This window comes from Echinops telfairi, unplaced genomic scaffold (assembly GCF_000313985.2).
Source record: "Echinops telfairi isolate 266 unplaced genomic scaffold, ASM31398v2 ScPeMD7_3533;HRSCAF=4204_0, whole genome shotgun sequence".
Lineage (NCBI taxonomy): Eukaryota > Metazoa > Chordata > Mammalia > Afrosoricida > Tenrecidae > Echinops > Echinops telfairi.
In genome coordinates this window covers 90,500,407-90,518,819 of record NW_022107431.1, presented here as the reverse complement: position 1 = coordinate 90,518,819, position 18,413 = coordinate 90,500,407, and the positions used below count along the sequence as shown (strand labels likewise).

At 37.5% G+C, this 18,413-nt stretch overlaps 1 pseudogene; it reads right to left on the bottom strand.

Moving 5' to 3' along the window:
• Nucleotides 1-14,010, bottom strand: part of LOC101657247 — a 29,409-nt pseudogene extending 15,399 nt beyond the window's left edge.
• Between the last annotated feature and the right edge of the window lie 4,403 nt (nt 14,011-18,413).

Below are 18,413 nucleotides of genomic sequence, written 5' to 3'. Positions count from 1 at the left end.
CCCTCACAGAGGGGTCACAGGAAAGAGATGAGCCAGTCAGGGTGCAATATAGCACCGATGAAACACACAACTTTCCTCTAGTTCTTTGGTGCTTCCTTCACCACACTATCATAACTTCAATTTTACTGTACAAATTGGATTATACCAGAGCATGCACACCGCTACAGATTAGAGCCTGCAACACAGGAATTCTAGGGAAGATAAACCCCTTGGGGCCAAAAAGGAGAGTAGAGATGCCAGGTGGGGGAAGAAATGGAAACTCGGTCACAAGCATCAATGTAGAATCCCCTCCCAGAGGGATGAATAATGGACAAGTGGGTGAGGGGCAACAGAGAACGATGTAAGATATGGAAATGATCTACAATTTATCAAGGGTTCATGAGGGAGGGCGGGCGGGGGAGGTAGGAGGAAGAAATGGGGACCTGATATTAGGGGCTCAAGTAGGAAGAGAATGCTTTGAAAATGATGATGGCAACATATGTGCAAATGTGCTTGACACACTGCAAGGATGTATGGATTGTAATAAGAGATGTAAGAGCTCCCAATAAAAGTATTTTAAAAGAAAAGAAAAAGCAAACAAACAAAAAAGAGTTACAGTCTTGGAAACTCATAAGGCCATTTCTGCTCTGTCTTGTAGGTTCACTATGAGCCAGAATTAACTCCCTGGCGGTGGGTTTTAATGAGTTTTGAACTTTTTAAAGAAAACAACTGGTGATAATAACTGACTTGTGCCAGCAATTTGGGACAGATCACTTCTGCAAGTCAGTTGGTGTTTGAGTTACATAGTGCTGTTATAATAGCAATGACACCAGCATATAGCTTTTAAAATGCAGAAATGCATTCTTTTATAGTCTAGGAGGTGAGAAGTCTGAATTCAAGGCATTAGCCCCAAAGGAAGTCTCTTTCCTCTGTAAACTCCGGGGTAAGGCCTTGTGTCCTTTCAACATCTGTGGACCTTGGAGTTCTCCATGTGTCCTGTCATGAATCTCCCAAGGGTCTAAAGGTTCTCAGTGCGGGTGCCTTAGGTCCAAACCAGGCACTCACTCTTGGCCTCTTTCTTCTCAGTGGTACTGAGGTTCCTCCTTCAGCTGCTTCTCCCCCTCTTATCCCTTCCTATATGTTTGAAGAGAAAAACTGATATAAAAACACACCCCGAAAAACTCCCTTTACATTGGATTAGCACTGTGGCCTGAGAAAGGATAGTACATCCCACCCTAACCCCCATAGACTTTAGCATAGATTATCTGATCACATCAGATAACATTAAGTGGGGTGATCACATTATTACAGAACTTCCAAATCACATAACTGGTAAATCTCTGAAAATCATGGTCTAGTGAAGGTGACATGTATTTTGGAAGGGCATCACCGGTGATCTTAAATTGGGTGCTGAAAGAAGACCTAGTTAAGTGTAGATAATTAAAAGATGACTTTAAAAGGCATTCAGTACTTTGTACATAACTTTGTGTCACATTGTTTATATCTCCATCTAATAATTTATCTAAAAGGTGTTTCTTAGGGCTTAAAACAGCAAAAACAAGAAACAAGAATAAAATTGTTATAGAATCCTGTCTCAATTTTAACATTGGATACATAGGAAAGAAAAAAACTAAATAAAGGATAAACCAGTCCAGCCTGTCACATTAAATACATATATCTAGTAACTGCTACTATTGTCCTTATTTATGCAAATAATTTATCAAGTTTTTAAATCAATTATATGCCAATAATTTTTAACAGAAACTTAAAAAATATTTTTGTATTTGAAGTCTGATGGTCTTTGGAAATGAAATATATTTACATTTAGATACAAATTTTGATCATAGAGTAGTGTGATGAAATCAACACATGACTTCTAAAACTGAAAGCACACTGCACTTGCATAGGATTCTACAGAAAATAAAAATTCTTACTGTGAAAGGACACTTGTTAGCCTATTTTTAGCAGCTCTGTGAGGCACAACTTACATATCATAAAGTTTGCCAATTGCAATTGTACTCTCGTTAGTATTTAGTGTATTTTTAGTAAATTTATCAAGTGTGCAACATCTGTATAACCCCACGTTAGCCAATTTTTATCATCCAGAAGTATAAAAATTTGTGGAAATTTTATACATTTTAAAAAATTGATAATGGTAGGTAGCAAATCTTTATGGTACTTACATTTTATTGAATATGTTTTAAAGAATTAAAATGTTAATATTTACAATGCATCAGAAATTATAGACTATGCGTCTGTTTAAAGCTATGATGAAAAATTTAGATGTCCACCTAAAAACATTGGAGAGAGATTTATAGTTGATTTTTTTAAATACTAGGAATTGAACAAGAAAAAATAATTAATAATCATTAACCTACACCACACCCTAAAACTTTAGCTATATAATCATCTACCCTGTAATGTTTTATTTTTATGTATTTGACATAATAGATACTGACAAATGCTGTTCTTTGATTGACTTGCTAATTCAAGGAGTTATACCTTTCAGCTAGATTAAGAGATCCAACCAGGTGTTTTGCAATTAAAACAATGTAGCATTCTATTCTATATCACATACAAACAATAAAATAGCTATTACTTCCTCTATTATAATGACAATTACATTTTCTAAGTCATAAGATAATGCCAACAAATTCTCAGAGGTCTTGTCAAGATTTTTGCTTTTGTAAATTTAGTGAAACTTCTACTGATTTAGGAGACCCAGGTCTGCCTTCACCTCAGCGAGGAACTGGACTTCTCCCTTTTGTTTCATCATTCTTCTTTTGATCTGATTTTCTCTAGTGGTAATAGATTTTACACCTTATTGTCAATGGAAAAAATATGCACTAAGGTTTAAGGAATAAGACTGAAAATCCCATTTTCAAATCAAGTTACACACATACAGACAGACACATACACCTGTGAGTGTGGGTAAAATAGATTTTAAACAGCAAACTTGGTCTTCATTTTCACATAGAACCTTCTCGAACAGCTTGGAGACGTGTAATTAAAAATATCCTCAATATAATTTGCTTTTATTGAATAAAAATAAAAATGGGGTTGCCTTATTACTCACCGACTAGCATACTTCGTTTGCTTAATAAGAAAATGGAAAGTCCTTTCTTATTAAAGAGATTAAAGGGTGAGGGTGTACGTCAGCATGGTAAAAGTTTCTTAGTGTGCTTAAGGTTCCAGTCTCATGACACGTGGAATAACCTATGTAATTATATTCCCCTTAGTGCGACAGAAAAGGCCAAGAGACTGTAATACATGCTAACTTAATCTTAGCCACAGAAAATGTGTTTCTAATTTTCAAATTCGGCAATTTTTCAATAAAAGTTGTTGCACTTCGTCTGATCTATTCTCAAAATACGGAAGTGCTTGAAGCCCGACCACCTGCAATAACAGATTACTGCTTGCTGAAATATTGCCATACCTACAATGTGGAGGCGCAAAGCTTTGCTAAAAAAGATCTTGGTTGTTTTTTCTAAGAGAAAGAAGTGATCCCAAAGTAAAGCTGGTTTTCAGCAGCCTCTCTGCTCCCCAATGCGACTGGCATCAAAGTCTAATGAAAACCTGTTTGCGGACACTGGATCCAATCCAAGGTACACCATTGGCATATTCTAGACCCCTTGGGACATGACTCATATAAAAAACACAAGGCTGTCATCGGACAACTGGTGGCTCAAATAAATCAAATTTACTTTGAAAACTGAAGCATACCAAAATTTTATTAGGTGAAACTTTGGCATTTCTTATAGCCAACTTGCACATATATTTTTTATTACAGCAGTTAAAAGGTATGCTACCAATCATAGGCAAAACAAGAAAAGATTGCAGAGCACTTTTTTTTTTTTACTGGGTGGTAGTAGGAACTATTTTTTTTTAAGAACTCCAAATAACAAGTCAGTAATCAGTCGTGTCAGAAAATGCAGCCCAAGGTTCCCGTAATCCAAGAGGCCTGTGATGCAAACGTCTCTGTTGTGTCCTCTATTTAGCAGTTCCCTCACTAATTCTGAAGAAGGGCTTTTACCCTCACGTGATTTCTTGCTCACTAAAACTATCAACTGTACCACACTTCATGGGATGATGACAGTGTTTCTAATGTGCGTTTATGAGGAACAGACATGAACAGACTAAAGTTCTTGATGATCTAAAAAGGATTAAACTTTAAGCTTCAAAGGTCCTACTACTGCTTATGCATGAACTCCTACATTAAGTCAGTTTCAAATTCCAGCAGAGCAAAGCTTAGTTTTTGCAGTTAAATACCAGACATTTTTTAAGTTTCTAATGTAAGCTTAACATATAATTTATCTTTGAAAGATTAATTGAGCACCATAGGCAAACCAGAAAACAGACTCATGCCCTATGAATTGTGCATTCATATATTAATATTAACTTATAATATTAATTTATAATACTTAAAAAGTTATGGCAGTGACCTGCCCTTAAGGTGGTAATTGCTTCAAGAGTTGTACATGGTTAAGCATCTTCCATAGTGTATATATGTAAATATCTACATACACACATAAAATCTTACTATGTAGTAAAAAGGTATTGGCTGGCAAGTGTGGACCAGAATCTCTCAAAAGATAGGAGTTCAAATTGTTCAATTTTGAAATATGAAGTTTTGTATAGAATTCAGAAAAGTTGTTTTATAATTATAAAATATAATAAAGTCTCACATACTTGTACATAAGCTTAATAGACATATACATAATATTAAAAGTTTATATTCGATACATGATTTTAAAGAGTTCTAGAAGAACTTTAGATCTACTATTGTACGACTTCTTCAATCATTTTAATATTGTTCTATGAAAAATCAGTAACACTTTTTCTCCCACCAGAGAAGCAGTATCTGGCATCATGGGAAAGTTTATATTCTATGTGCTTCGGTGTGTTCTTTTTAGTAGCTAAACACCAGCTGGGTCACCTCAAAGGGCCTAATAATCTCTTCTGACTCAATTTATCCATTGCTTGAAGAAATCACTTACTTTGAATACAGTCTCAATAATTAGTCAGGGCAGAAATCACCTCATTTAAAATGGCTCAGAGATTCTCCCACATAGATGTAGCTTTCATCAAATGTGTGAGACAAGGGAAGAAACACACCTGTAGTCAGTGAATAAGTCATTGTTCAAGGCGTATTACCTATTGAGCATGCTGCCAGAGCCCCAAAGGAGAGAAGAGAACTCTGACAAGTGGTCAGTACTGAACTTGATTACACCCGGCCTGAGAACCCATCAATGACTTCAGAAATTATTCCAGAAACACAGGAAGACAGTAACGAGGCCCATGCCAAAGGATGTAGTAAAACACCCTTATATTGAAGTAGATGATAAATAAATGCATAAAGTTAAAATTTTAAAAAGAAAGAGTGAGAGAGAAGGAGCCTAAAACCGCCTAAAACCCCTCCAGAAAACAGAAAAGAAGAAAAAGAAGTGGGTTGTATTGGGGCGTTTATGAGAGTGTGATCGGGAGGCGTAAAGCCAATAGGAATTGCTCATCCAGCCATATAAAAATCGCCCTCACTCATGTCAAACAAACTTCAACTTTGTCTCTATCTTCTTCAATAGTCTTTTTTCATCTGAATAACTTACTAGTTTTGACTACATAGTATGTATTTTTTTATTTTAGGGAAAAAACATAAAGAGAAATTGTAAACTGGGAAAAAAGGTATGTGCATATATGTACCACATATATATAAATGTACCACAATAGGTAGCTGGCAAAAGAGATGCAAATGACCAATTACAATATGGCATAATGCTTAATTAATTGTTAGAGCAATGCATATTAAAATGCATGCCCTTTTCATCAACTAGTTTCCCCAAAGTAATTGAAAATTCTAATACTTGATGTTAGCAGAGATGAGGGGAAATGGAGGCTTTTACACAGAGATGAACAAAAGATAAATTGAGGCAACAATTTTGGAAGGTCCTTTAGACATATATGTTAAAAGCCTTAAAATGTGTAATAACCTTTGACCGAAAATTCCATTTCTAGGACACTTTCTTAAGGTAATAATTATGGATATGCTCAAAGACTTAGCGGATAAAGATGATCATCAGAACACTGCTTAAGATTAAAAATAAATTTAATAGCACCAACACATTAAACCTTGACCATGATATAAAGGTCGAGCTAACCATAACAATGTATGCAGTAACAAATATAAATTCTGCATTCTGTGCTTGACCCAATGGATGTATGTATGGATTGTGATAAGTGTTGTAAGCCCCCAGTAAAATTTTTTTTTAATTTGCATTCGAATCAATTTTTGCTTCACAGCCTTAAATATAATTCACTCTCACTAAATGGAGGAAATAGTGGCGAAGACCACAAGCAATATCGAGTTGAAGAAGTTCCGGAATAGCAAATGGAAAGTCTTCTTTTACAATGTTAAAGCCAGTTTGTTGCTGTTCACTGGTATAAACTTGCTATCGAACCCTAGAAGAAATGACTATAAACACATAAAATACAGGTAAGTGCACTGCAGGGCATTGGTAGGATTAATTTACAGAAATGATTTCTTCTAGAAGAGTGAACGTTTGTTTGCACTCATGCATATTCTGGAAATGGAAACATTTACTCTTTGATGTACCAGCTCATTTTTTCCTTTTGTTTTCGTTTTGGTTATATCAGATCTGTGAGGCAAAACCCTTTATCTAGAAGTCAGCAGCAAAGCCCTTCGTTACCAAAATGAGGAGGGTTGGGATTGTTAGAGGTATTTCTTGAAAGCAGGGCAGGTGTGCTGTTCAGATTTAATTGATAAAAGGATATTCTTTCCATGAATACAGTGCTTTTATTTGCTTCCCATATACTTTTAAAACTCAGCATGAATAGTTTTTGAATGTTTTCACGAGGGGACCATAGAAGAACAACCTGAATTGTGCTCATGCATGGATCACAACATCAGGGACAGAACCATAATCCTTTGTTTTGGTAGTTCCTTTGTCAACTGGATTATGTCCAGTGATTCGGTAAGAAAAACTCCTCCTGGTGACACTTTGTGGCAAATTACCTAAGCGGTGAGACGTGAGCGGCGGCCACCGTAAGAACTTCACTCTAATCTAACTTGCAGTTGTGATTCAATCGAAAGCTCACATACTCTTTTCAGGTAGTTCTCGAACAATTCTCTTTGCCTCTCTTTCCCCAGCTGCTCCTCCCGCCCTTATTAAAGATTTATTAGCAACGAACTCTGGAGAGCTTCTCATATTGCCGGAGTTTTCTTGGTTTTGTGAAGCAGCGTGGCATAGTCATGCTCTTAAGCCTTGCAAATAAACGTGGAATACCATTAGCAAATTGAAAGGAGGGTGGTGGGAAGCATACTATACCAAGACACCTACTTTCAGGACACATACACTCTCTCACATACTTTTTCTCCTGAATGAATCTTCTCATTACGGATAGACCTTTTTGGGGGCTCCGGATCCTTCTCTGACGGCCTTGCAAGGGTTGTGTAGCTATGTCCTCTTCAGCTTTAGTGGCCTTTCATCCCAAATCCGTTTCCAAAGCTCTCCAGGCAATGACATAAAACAAGTAAAGCTCGATTTGTACTATTTTTGCTTATTTTCTTATCAAGGTTCATATATAACTTGCTACCAAATCTGTTCTGGAAGGTTGTTTTAGGAAACCTTTCTGTTAGGACATGTGATGGTCTCTGGCGCTGAAAAGGAAGAGTTTGTTTGAAGGGTTTTTGTTTTTTCCTTTTTAGAGGTCTCATTTATTTTATGAAGAAAACTCACTTAGAGATATCTTAAGATGATCAAATAAGAACTAGGTTCTCACTACTCCAGTGTAAACGTCTTGTATCTATTTCATTAGAATAGCATCGAGTCAGGTCAACTGGGCATAAGACAAACAGGATGGCTTGAAGTAATTGTTTTTGCAAATATTCAGCAGCAGTTTTAAATATCTGAAATGAAACAATTAAAATTTCTGATCAAACCAAAAATACATTTTGACTCTTCGTCTAAATCTGTTGAGAATTTTGGTTGTGATTCAGAATGCAGCTCTGATGATGAACAGCTTCAGAAATGTATTCTTGCATTTGTTACACAATAGTATAAAATTCACTTTTATTTAGAGAATAAAGGAGTTACTGCTTTTCCCTATCAATGCTATCATTTTTATTATACATTTTGCAATTTCATATACTTTCTTACAACAAAAGAAGTCGACTGTTAGCACCCTAATATTTCTAAGAACCCTTACTGCTTGGATACTACCTTATTTATAGATTGACTGCCCAAGCTGTGTTAGGGTTTATTAATAAAAAGTATAAGAATTTGATTCTAACAAAGTTTGATTTAATCTAATAAATACATAATATTTCTGCTACAAAATTACTTCTAGCCCAAATATATTAAAGGCTCTATCTTAGTAAAGCAAAAATATATTTATAGATAAACCAGGAAAACTAAGAAATTATAGAACAGAATGCCAAAATATAATGTTCTAAAAATTAAAGAAAAAAAGCATGACAGGTGGGTAGTTGATCAAGTAGGACTTCCTGAAAGAGGTGATTTAGAATGAACTGGTAGTACCCTCCTGTGGGGATTTATTTGGGGGTAAAGGGTCTCAAATTTGGCTAGGAAAGAACATGCTATAGCCTTTTTTTATAAAGAGTCCTCACTACACAGCAAGACTAATTGTAATAGCACTTTTAAGAACCCTAAAGGAAAAAACTTGGAAGAGCAATATATGATCTGCTACTAGAGTGTAAATATTCATTCAAAATAAATAATATACTATGGTAAGTTTATATTCTGGGAGCAAAGCATTATTCACATTAATGATTATTTCTGAAGATACCAAGATTTAGTAAATTATGGCATTATTTACGGAGGCTCTTGTCTATAGATGCCACTATATATATATATATATATATATAAATTGCATGTATGAGAATATTATCAAAATTATAATCTAGTAAAATTCAAGTGCTACTAGTTCCATTTCTTTCAAAGTTTTGGAAACAGAATATAATCAGAATGCTATTCTCTGCTACTTGTAGTTAACAGTGCTAATTGTCCAAAAAGAGAGTTTTGTTGACAGTTTATAAACTAAAAGAAAGATTTTAAAAATTAATGTTTATCATCTTAAGGACTTGTCAAACTATAGTTTTTGGCTTCAAACTAGATTACTAAATCAAGATTTTCAAAGATCATGAGAAACCCTAATATGCACTGTCAAATCAAAAATGAACTTTAGAAAAAGTAAATTTAAAATAATTTGCTAGTGATGTCTTATTACCACAGTTAATGAAACAATCTGGTTCTTCATAAAGAAAAAACTATCAAGATCAAGTAATATCTGTGTATTCTTGAGGAAAAAATCTACTTCAGTATTTCAAAATACCTGGTTATTAAATTTATCCGTTTGACTTAAAATGTATTGTTGTACTACAAGAATTGAAATGTTACACTTACCAATGAATTAAAAGAAACAATTGTTAATTTTAGAACATAAATATATCATTTATAGTTAAAGAGTTTGAATTATATAAATTCAATTTAACATTTGAAACATTTCTGTCATATAAAAACACAGTAAATACATTATTGCTGCTACCTTATACTTAAGTAAACAAAGTTTCTCACAGATAACCTTGAAGAATGTGAAGATATTATTATTTAAGTTATCTTGATCAGGGATATGTATGTAGTTTGTTAAAGTATAAAATTATATAATAAAAAGAAATGAATAACCAAACAAACTCGAATTTCCCACTTAAAATATTTGAAAACATTTTATTTGGAAGTTTTATACAAATTCAATATGTAATATCTAGTCTAATATTTATGCTTTTCTTTTGTTATTATAAATATATAATATAAAGAAAAATAATTGTAAAAAATCAGACTTATATAACAACTTCCAAAATCTCATCCACTCTGTTTTGGTGTTCTGAACTAATCAAATAACATTACGTGTGAGTCAGAATGAATAAGCTTGGAAGTTCTCTGCCAGGGAAATAAATTGATTGTTGGGTGGTAAAATTAGAGTCAAATAAATGAACAATAATCTCAGATAACTCAAAAGTCAAGAATATCAGCAAGGGGAAAATCAAGTTGTTTTTAGTTCAAGTTGTTCTTGGTTTGTGAAATTTTAAAAAGCTATGAGAGGAATCTTCATAGCTTGGGTCATTGGGTGCTAGAGTATTAAGATACTCCAAGAGGCAAACATTCAGAAGGAATTCTTTAAATGGAACCCCAAACTGTTCATGGTGGAAGTGTAGACTGGGCATTCATTGTGGTTTCTTATGAAGGCCATAACTAGAGTTGGGGCATCTGGGAAAATAGCTTCAAAGCTCCACTCTTGGGGGGCTTTCAGGGAACAGGAAAGGAGAAGTATACACATATGTTTAAAATAGCGAACACCAATAAATCAACATTCATATTAAATCACCCGATTGACTGGTGATACATATCAGAATTTATGTTAGCATTGGAGGCACAAAGATTCTTTTTAAAATATGCTGTTTATATATGCTATAAAATAACATACAAGAATAAGACTGAAGTTTTAAGTATATATTTTAATAACGCATTTCTTAAGACTACTATAACTGAGAATTTTCCAGATTCAGTATTGTTTGCATCAAATTTCTCCACCTCCTTATATGTTTCTGAGTATAAAGAGACAAAATAAAATATAATATTTTCCTTTTGATCTAAAATGGCATTTCCTGCATAAGGATAAAAGGCCACAAGAAAGTTTTAAGACTCCTAGAATTAATGCATTCAAAACTCTATACAGTCTAAAACTGTGCATGATTTCTAGTCAAAGTTTTACAAATCTACTAGAAAAAGGCAGAGTGAGTGTATAGTAACTAGAAATAATAACCGCAGACTTACTAAAGTCATGAGAATAACTTGTAAAAACCTATTGTAAAGCATTTGTAGAATATTATTGCCATTCAAATGTTAAATGATGACAACAGCCATTCTTTAGGGACTGGTAAAAAGCAAATACTGTTGGAAGAGGAACTATAAGAAAAAGCAAAGAAAACAGAGTGGATATAAAGACATCATAAATTTAAGAGAGAGAAACAAAGACATTTGTGAGTGATAAAAGGGAAAGACTTAGCCATTTTATATCCAATTCTACCAAAATACACAGCTCATATTGAAGCTGAAGGGGCTTCAGACCAAATGGGAAAGTGAGAGTTAATTTCTTTTTTTTTAAATCATTTTATTAGGGGCTCATACAACTCTTATCACAATCCATACACACATCAATTGTGTGAAGCGCATTTGTACATTCATTGCCCTCAACATTCTCAAAACATTTCCTCTCCACTTAAACCCCCGGCATTAGGTCCTCATTTTTCCCCTCCCTCCCCACTCCCCCCTCCCTCATGAGCCCTTGATAGTTTATAAATTGTTATTTTGTCATATCTTGCCCTGTCCGACGTCTCCCTTCACCCACTTTTCTGTTGTCCGTCCCCGAGGGAGGAGGTCACATATACTTCCTTGTAATCGGTTCCCTCTTTCCTACCCACTCTCCCTCTACCCTCCCTCTTTCGCCACTCACACCACTGGTCCTTAGGGCTCATCCGCCCTGGATTCCCTGGATTTTCAGTTCCTATCTATACCAGTGTACATCCTCTGGTCTAGCCAGACTTGCATGATCGGATTCGAGTCATGGTAGTGGAAGCAGGGAGGAAACATTTAGGAACTAGAGGAAAGTTGTATTTTTCATCGTTGTTACATCGCACCCTGACTGGCTCATCTCCTCCCTGAGACCCCTCTGCAAGGGGATCTCCAGTGGCCTACTAATGGGCTTTGGGTCTCCACTCTGCACTCCCCCATCATTCACTATGGTAAGATTTTTTGTTCTGATGATGCCTTATACCTGATCCCTTTGACACCTCGTGGTTGCATAGGCTGGTGTGCTTCTTCCATGTGGGCTTTGTTGCTTCTGAGCTTGATGGCCGCTTGATTACCTTCAAGCCTTTAAGACCCCAGACGCTATAATACTAAAAGAAATGTTTTTCACGCATGTCAGCAACTGTAGAAGAAATATACATTAATTGTTCATATTAACAGGCTCTACAATGGAAGGGTGTTTATAAAACAAATTAATGTGTTCACGACAAGCTACAGTAGTGCACCCTGTATCCAAGAGAGAAGATGAGATGCTCAGTATCTTGCTATCCTGTGCTTAACAAAATCAACGTCTTTGGGAAGGCATCTTGGTAATGAAGTCTTATTTCTTCAAATGAAACAAACCTTCACATGAGAAACATAAATACCTAGCAGAGTGTGTATAATTCCTCTTTAGATTATTTGAAATCTAAAGTCATATACTCGGTCACATACATATAAAACCACAGCAGGATGAATTTCCCATGTCGTCCCCATGTGGGGAAAATGAAGACCAAAGAGCAGGCCTGTACATAAAGGAGCCTCAGGGTATTGCCAGTTCTGAAGAAGGGAGTCCTTATACTTTCACTGCCCAATCTGTCACTGAATTTTCTTCATTATATCTAGAACAAGTGACAGGAAGAACCCTGAGATGCTGTGATGGAATTAAACCACTCCTGCTTCAACTCAAAAATTGCAAATACCTGAACTAAACATCGTGTGCCCTAGCATTTTAACCACGAAGAAACATTCTAAAAAGTGGTGAAGCTTAGATAGATATGTTATTTTTCATATAACACTACTGTATAGCTCTTAACAAGAGAAGGAAAAACTAGGCGAATGAAGCTGTTTTCTGGATGCTTTTTTTAGGATCAAAGCAATAAGCTTAAGACAGAACTGTTTTTCGATCCCTCTGTTGCACTATATTTTTTCCTGTTTTCTGTGTCTTTCTCCCCAGCGATCATCTGCTAAGAGGCAAAAGACCACTTTGACATAGATTAAGTGAGACAAGTTCTGAAGAATCAGCATTGTGCCAATGTTTCCATTGATGTTCAATCAGCCCACGTTTCTTTTCACTCACTTTTGTCTCCTCTGTAGAATATGGGTTACCTTGCTCAGCTTTTATATTGACCGCGTTAAAAGGTAGCTGTGAAATCCTCATTTCCCCTGTTCTATGAGAAAAGGTATGAGGAACAGATGAGGCTCTCTGCTCCCAGGTTCCATAAAGATTTACAGTCTACAGCCTCGAAGAAGTACTTCTGCCCCGTCCATGGGTCATTCTGATGGCCCTGGATGAGAATGAAAGGCAGAACCATGGTGTTGTTATGGTTGTGTTCCCATCTGCTGAACAAAAGGCTTGGAGACTCCATGGAGCAGGTCCACATCATCCTATAGGGTCGCCATGACCGGGAATCAGCTCAATGGGAATAGATTTGGTTTGGTTTTGTGGATGAAGAAAAATTCAGAAGAAATAGGTGAAAGATTGACGGAAGCAGCAGAGGATGTGAGAGAAAAGAATAAAGAATCAAAGAGATGTCCTCCCACACAGGCTGCCCCTGAAGAGAACATCTGCCTGAATGTTTTCCTCTAGGAACAACCCGTTCACCTAAGGCCACTTGGAAGCAGTAGGATGGGAATGAATGCTTCTTTGAAACCGAGAAATAAAAGTAAAGGGAAACATGTTTATTCTAAAAGCATATGTATATGAATAATTAGAATAAGTAAAACAAAAATAAAACATGTACATATGTTTAGGCTGAAATTATGAAGATCAGGGTTCAAGTTTGGAGGAGTGGTCTAGCGGAAAAGCCATCAATGGTACACAAGTGTGGGGCAGGAAGAGAAAGGTCAAGGACAAAGTTCTGACGGCACCCTATTTCTGCATTTTTTAACCATTGAGTAAATTCGTTTGGCTTTCAGTTTTGGCATCTCTCACAATTTTCTTGAATTTACTAATACACCGTTTTGTAGAATTACAACTGGAGTTGTGCTTTAGTCAGTAATCATAGCACAGTCACTGATTCTGGTTGTTCTGGAGCCAATTAGACCGTACCCCAGCAGGACACGCCAAACTCTTCTCCAGCCCGCCTGCAATAGAGCTCTTTGTTAGTTGCTGCTGATGGGGTTCTGAGATCTGGCTCTGGACAAAGGCCATGACTTACCTTAGTAACTGCATTCACGTTTAATAACCCTTCATCTGACAATTATTTCTCACAAGAAAGAAAATATTGTGGGGGAAAGGGGGGAACCAATCACAATGATATACATAAAAAACCCCATCCAGAGGGACAGACAAAAGGAAAATGGATGAAGGGAGACAGCAGTCAGTGTAAGACATGAAAAAAAGAATAATTTATAAAGTATTAAGGGTTCATGAGAGAGACAGGGTAGGAGAGGGGAAAATGAGCTGAGACCAAGGGCTTAAGTAGAAAGAAAATGTTTTGAAAATAATGATGGCAACATGTGTACAAATGTGCTTGACACAATGGATGGATGAATAGTGATTAGAGCTGTATGAGCCCCCAATAAAACAATTTTAAAAAAAGAAAGAAAGAAAAGATTACCCTGATTTATTTGTGCAGAATAACTGGCTAATTAATGAATGGTTGATGTAGAAAGCATCAAGGGTGAGCAGAAAGGGACAGAATAACTTAAAAACTTTCAGAAAGAGGATTTATGCAAACAGAGGAGATTCATGGCTGCTTTTAGGCAAAGTAGGAGCCCTAGTGGCATAGTGGTTACAAGTTGGGGTGCTAACTGCGATGTCAGCGGTTGGAAACCACCAGCTGCTCCAAGGGATAAAGATGAGGCTTTAACACCAGGCTCAACCCACAGGGGCAGTTGTACCCTCCCCTAGAGGTCACCATAAATTAGAACTGACTTGATATCAGTCAGTTTTTTTGGGTTGTTGTTTTTAGGCAAGATAAGGAGGGCAGTGAATATAAAATAGAATTAAGAATGGTGTAAATTTCACCTTAGCTGATTTTCATTTCTATTCAAGTACCCATTATTTAACAGGCTTTGAGTTAGATGCTGAGGGTAAGGAATGATAAATAGGCTAACCACAAAGTCAATAGTTCAAATCCACCAGACACTTGTGGAAGAAAGATGAGGCTTTCTGCTTTGGTAAAGATTTACAGGTGTAGAAACTCTATACAGGATGATTTGAGAGCTATAGGTTTGGGTTTGAGGTGGTTGCAAAGCTCCAAATCTATTAGAACTTTTTTAATCATTATGTTAGGGGCTCATACAACTCTTATCACAATTCATCCATACATCACTTGTGTAAAGCACATTTGTACATTCATTGCCCTCATCATTCTCAAAACATTTGCTCTCAATTTAAGCCCCTGGCATCAACTCCTCATTTTCCCCTCCCTCCCTGCTTCCCCTTCCCTCATTAACCCTTTATAATTTATAAATTATTATATTGTCATATCTTGACCTGTCCGACGTCTCCCTTCACCCACTTTTCTGTTGTCTGTCCCCCAGAGAGGAGGTCACAAGTAGATCCTTGTAATCGGTTCCCCCTTTCCAATCCACCCTCCCTCCACCCTCCCAGTATCGCCACTCACACCACTTGTCCTGAAGGGATCATTTGCCCTGGATTCCCTGTGTTTCCAGTTCCTATCTGTACCAGTATACATCCTCTGGTCTAGCCAGACTTGGAAGCTTGCAAGGCAGAATTGGGATCATGATAGTGGGAGTGGAAGGGGGGGAAGCATTTAGGAGCTAGAGGAAAGTTGTATGTTTCATCTGACTAGCTCATCTCCTCCCCGACACCCTTCTGTAAGGGGATCTCCAGTGGCCTACAAATGGGCCTTGGGTCTCCACTCCGCACTCCACCCCTCATTCACTATGATAAGATTTTTTGTTCTGATGATGCCTGATCCCTGATCCCTTCGACACCTCCTGATTGCACATGCTGGTATGCTTCTTCCATGTGGGCTTGGTTGCTTCTGAGCTAGATGGCTGCTTGTTTACCTTCAAGCCTTTAAGACCCCAGACACCATATCTTTTGATAGCTGGGCACCATCAGCTTTCTTCACATTTTCTATGCACCCATTTGTCTTCAGCAATCATATCATGGAGGTGAGCACACAATGATATGATTTTTTGATCTTTGATGCCTGATAACTGAGCCCTTCAGCACCTCGTGATCACACAGGCTGGTGCCCTTCTTCCATGTGGTCTTTGTTGCTTCTGAGCTAGATGGCCGCTTGTTTACCTTCAAGCCTTTAAGACCCCAGACGTTATATCTTTTGATAGCTGGGCACCATCAGCTTTCTTCACCACATTTTTCACCAGTTTTGTCTTATTCACCAGTTTTGTCTTCAGAGGTTGTGTTGGGAAGATGAGCATCATAGAATGCCTATTTAATAGAAGAAAGTGTTCTTGCATTGAGGGAGTACTTGAGTGGAGGCCCAATGTCCATCTGCTCCCTTAATACTAAACCTAGAAATACATGCACATAGATCTATTTCCCCATCCTCATATATAAATATATTTACATATGTGCATACCTTTATCTAGACTTCTGTAAATGCCCTTTGCCTCCCAGCTCTTTCCTCTATTTCCTTTGACTTTTCTCCTATCCTACTGTCATGCTCATTCCCCACCTGGGTTTCAGAGATTTCTCTTGGTTACATTACCCTTGATCATGCCCTACCAGGCTTCCCACACCCTCTTTACCACTGCTTTGGATAACTTGTTGTTCCCTTCTTCCTGGGATTGTTAACACCACTACCTTTCCCCCCACCTCCCCCTCTCCCATGTACCCCCGGAACTGTCAATCCTGTTGCTTTCTCCTCCAGATTCTTCATCCATCTTATCTTATTTAGACAGATCTGCGGAGATAATCACAAGCACAAAAACAAGACAGAGTAAAACCAAGCAACAATATACAACAAAACAAGAACAACAACAAACCAATGACAACAAAAACAAAACAAAACAAAACACAAAAAGAAAGAAAAGCTTGTAGTTAGTTCAAGGACTGTTTGTTGGTCTTTAGGAGTGTTTTCCAGTCCAGTCTGTTGGGGCACCATGCGCTGGCCTCATATTCCACCTTCAGCATTCCCTGGGGACCTCACCACTCCATTCCCTTGCTGTTCTGTTGTACCCCCTTAGTGTTTTGCCTCAGTGTGGCAGGATCAGATTGAATGCAGTTCCCACACTGTGTCTCAGGTGTTGTCCCGTGAAGGGCTATGGGTCAGTAAGGGGCATCATGTCTCATAGTCGGGCCAGTCATATTATCCTCTCTGTGGACGGGCTGCTCTAATTGAGAATATCGTCCTCAAGGCCTGGTGGGCCAGGATGTGCTCCACTCTCTCCTCCTCCCACTTCATCTGCTCCTGTGTGCTCCAATCAGATATGTTCCTCTCCCGGAGTTGCGGATTCAAGGTCGTCCTTTGAAATAAATTCTTCTGGGGGGAGGGGGATGTGTCCATGCCCCCCAGACCTCTCCACTTCTTCCCTACTCCACACTGGCATGTTGCATTCACATCTTGGAGTACTGGGTTGAAGTCTGGTCCCTCTTTTCCTGTGGAGGTATAAAAAATGCCCTCCCCTTGGGTGGGTTAGTGCCCTGTGCCCCTGATACCCAATTTTTTAATTATATATTTTTCCTTTCTCCACCTCGTTTGTAGTTATCTACCATGTCTATCCCTGTGTTTGGTCTGGTCCCTGCCATATTACCTGGTCTTCACCCCAGACTTTGTATACAGTAGCTTTTTCCCTATGCCCCTTTAGCAATTTTTTTTTTGAAAGCTTACTTCAGCAGACTCATGTTGTACTTGTCCTTTTGTGCTTGACTTACTTCGCTTAGCATGATATCCTCTAGTTCTTCCCATGCAGCTTCATACATTCATCACTGCTTTTTTTTTGATGCATAGTACTCCATTGTATGTATATACCACAGCTTTTTAATCTACTCTTCAGTTGTTGGAAATTTGAGTTGTTTCCAACTCCTTGCAATTGTGAACTGTGCCACAATGAACATTGGAGCACAGATGTCTGGCCTTTGTTTATTTCTTTCCACTTCTGGGTATATGCCCAGTAGGGGGATTGCTGGGTTGATTTCCATCTCTTTTAGATATCGCCAGATTGATTTCCATAGTGGCTGTACATCCATATAGGTCCACCAGAAGTGGATGAGAGTTCCTGTCTCCCCACAGCCCCTCCAACAGTTGTTGCTTTCTGATTTTTTTTAATTGAGCTATCTTTGAGGGTGTTAGGTGGTACTTTATTGTTGTTTTCATTTGCATTTCTCTTATGGCTAAAGATCGGGAACATTTTCTCTTATGCTTGTTGGCCATTTGGATTTCTGCCCTTATGAAATCTGTTCAGGTCCTTTGCCCACCTCCTCAGTGGGCAATTAGTTTGTTTTCTTTTTGGAAGCTAGCAGAGTATTGTAGATTTTAGTAATAAGGCCTTGTCTGATGTGTCATTGCTAAAGATGTTGTCCCAGTCCATGGACTCTCTTATTACTCTCTTGATGAATTCTTTCTATGTACACAGGTGTTTTATCTTCAGTATATCCCATTTGTCAATTTGTGC